Source organism: Drosophila sechellia, chromosome 3L (genome assembly GCF_004382195.2).
Source record: "Drosophila sechellia strain sech25 chromosome 3L, ASM438219v1, whole genome shotgun sequence".
NCBI classification, from domain to species: domain Eukaryota; kingdom Metazoa; phylum Arthropoda; class Insecta; order Diptera; family Drosophilidae; genus Drosophila; species Drosophila sechellia.
The window spans coordinates 17,758,568-17,762,242 of record NC_045951.1 but is presented as its reverse complement, the minus strand read 5'-3'; positions in this window follow the sequence as shown (position 1 = coordinate 17,762,242).

Sequence of the window (3,675 nt, the reverse complement as noted above, 5' to 3'; positions counted from 1 at the left end):
GACCGCTCATTTGCAGATACTGTGTATCTGCTGCCTGGACAACTGTTTGTAGTTTATCATTTAACTGCGGAGATAATTTGCGCAGACATGATTTAAGCATTAAGCCAAACGATCGCCGCAGTACCAGTGGACCATTAACATTCAGGTGTCAATTGGCCGGGCCAATAAGAGCATCTTGAAAGATTCCGTATGGCAGGGGAAATGCTAAACGATTGGCAGAATGGCACATTAACAAGAAAGCCAAAGGTGGCCAGCAAAACGCCGGCAAAAGTAAAAGTGATCCTGTCTCTACCGATGACCAGACTTACTCCATTTGCCATATTTACATTCCCAGCAACTCGACTTTGTAAGTGACGGATGTATCGACTGGGTCAATAGAAACCAGAAGTTGTCGAGGAGGAGACCTGGTTGCACTGGGAAAATAAATTAGTTCGTTTGCAAAATAAGTTATTCCTATATAAAAACAATGAAAACTATCCATTGCACCAATGGTGCAGTTAAAGTAATTTGAAAAGGGAAATCCCCGAATAAAAACTATAATTTGTAGGATAATTTTTTTTTGTAAGTAAATGACTACATTTTTTGGTCAGTGCACTTATAATTTCTTACTGCCGCTGACTTCAGTCCACAAGTTCCGCGCGACTGCTTCCAATTATGGCGAGGATCTGTTTGCAACATACGCCAAAAAGTCAACTGCTTCGGGGCCTGGTTTCAACTGGGTTTGGTTCGGATCGGCCAGTTGCCTGGTTACTGGGTTTGTGTTGGCCTACTACTGGTCTTAGACTGCCTGGCGGCTTCCATTTGGACCAAGACAATGCGTGGATGCAGCTCGAGACTGGCCAAGCTCGTGGACAAATCGACTCAGTCAGATGACTACCTCAACATAGGCAATAAATTGTTGAGGGGCTTGCTCCTTATTGTACCCATTATGCAGGTCAAGATTAGTTTATAAAAAATGCATAATAAAAATGTACACACTGGATTAATCCTTGCCTTTCATTTAATTTCCACATTTTCTATATTTTTTAAAATATTTGGATATTTTAAGGTATTTGTAGGCTCGGCAATTTGACTTAAAACATCAGCCACAGCGACTACTAACTAACTCATGCATTATGCTTAATTATAGTTTATTTATTTAATAAGCCACCGTTTGTGGGCTGCTACTCGGCTTGATCCGAGCCCCTATGATTTGATTTTGCGCTTTAAATTTTCGCAGCTTTTTGACTAGTTTTTGTGGTTTTTCTGTGAGCAAACTTTAATTAAATCGTTATGCAAAAGTTCCACCAGTCGCTGCTGGTCTAAACCATATAATTTGGGAATGTACTGGAACAGCAAGTGTATTAAAGATATGGATGGTGCACTATAAAATATATGCTTCGATGAAAACAAATGTATAGCTTTTAAAAGTCCAAATTTTCAGTGTGGGTTTCAGCCTTTTTTTGGGTCAAGTGTTTTGTGTGCGTTTCGATTTTCAAGATTCTCGCGGGCCTAATTATCTAATTTTCACTTTAACAGCCGAAACTGCGCCACATGCTAGAAAATCGGTGATTAAGCCAGCATACAAATAATCTGTTTAATTGTCTGTTGAACTGTGACTTGGTCTTGGAACTTTTACTGATAACTTTTAATTGGATTTTTATTGTAAGTCGAGCTTATCAGTCGGCTTGGGAAAAATGTGCATACGCATTCCACTTCGGTGCTCATATGAAAAAAGGGTTAAACAAATGGTGGCAGGAAAATAATGTTTACATGGGCCTACGGCGACAGCTGCAACTGTTTTTTGTGTCTTTGACTGGGCGGCCACCTGCGTTTGGATTTCGCACCTCCCGGTAGATGCGTGAATCATTCGAGACCGCCAACAAGTGAATTAGTCATCACTAGTGAAAAATTACACTAGAAAAGTGTGACCGAGGTGAAGAAATTCCATTGGCATAAGTCGGCCTGCTCCAGTCGCAAAAATGAGTTTAAACTTTAAAGTCTTTGGGCATCAACTGGCCAATGCACTACCAATTCGCTTAATAGGATTTCAAAAAAAATGCACAAATATTTAATTTTTGATTAACCAGTGAAAATAAAGATGTTTTATGGGAAAAAAATAATTTACAATGAAAAATAAAAATATTTTGAAAGTCTTAACAAATTATTTAAGCTCTGTTTACAGTATTTCCAGTTATAAAAGTGAACAAATTCTATGGTGCAATTTTTTCTTGCCTTATTTCATATATTTAAAAATGAGTGTGTATGCACTTTTTTCTTTGTGAGTTATGAATAATAAGTTATTATTGAAATACAGTTTCGAAATTTCAGTAGTGCTCGAATATTCAAGCCAAAGCCGAGTTTTGAGTCTGCTCTGCACTCTTCTGTTTCTTGCTCCGTACCTCCTAAATGGCTCACCAGACGGTAGATGGTGGAGGAGAGATAGGGAATCTCAGCCAGAAGAGGCTGCAGGCACAGACTCAAGTTGAAGTGCAGCCCAAAATGCTGCGGCGCATGCGCAACGAAGCCGAAGTCGGCTTATTTATGTCCTTTGGTTTGGGGCTTAGGTTCTTTATTTTCTCTGTTGGTTATCTTTCGTTTATTCTTTTTCGTTTTTATTTCTTTTTTTCGCTTTAGGTTCATTGGCTCCTTGGGGTTTGCCTTTTGTTAAAATGCATTTATGGTCTTATTTCGTTGTAGTTCTTCCACTTCCCTTTCTGTGCGAGTTTGTGTGGCTGGGCAGTATTTTTTTATATTTATTTTCTTTATTATTATGTGCGCAGCGAAGACGAAGGAAAATTTCACAAGGCGTCGCCAGTTTGTCTGGCGTGTCTGCCATAGCCTCTCATCTTGCCTCTCTACCCGATCACTCTTCCAATTTGTGAACAGTGCTACCAAAACAGCTACTTTCCCGATACATTTGTGTAGAGAACAACATTTACGAATTTACCAAAATATTCAGCTGGTCTTTAGATGTCAAATTTAAGGCCAATAAAGGAAATTGGTATGATAGTACGTCGTATATCTACAGAAATGCAACAAAATTGTATAAATGTTGAAATATAATTTACATGTTCAGCTTTCTATTGATACAAACTTTTTTTAAAAAATATTTTATTTTAAAAGTTTGGCAAGCTCGAATTTATTGTATGTATGTATCGGTTATATTCATGACATACATATATGCCAGTAAGACATTTTTCTCCGAAATTTTTTGGAATATAATTTCCAATTCTTTGTAATACTCAATTTAAAGCTTAAAGCTTAGATATTAGAGTCCTAGAAACAGACGGACGGATGAACACGGATAGATAGACTCGACTGTTGATACCTAATTGGGATGAATTCATCTCTACATTGTAAATGTTTCTTAAATAATAACCTATGCAAGGGCACCCTTGACTTTTAATGATAATAATGATAATACTGTCATTACACAGATCCGAAAATGTGTACTATATGTTTTAGTTTCGTATGATAATTCTAAAACTCCAGTGTATTTTTAGTTTATATAAATTTTGAAGTAAGGCATTGCTTTAAATCATTGACTAAATACAAAAATATATTTTGCAAAATAAAAAGTGTTTCTGATTGATTTTGTTTGGGCGTCTTCTTAGTTTCACTTTTTAGTAAATCCAACTAACTTAAGATTTTAACTTACAGCACAAGATTCTGGAAACGGAAGGTCCACAAGCG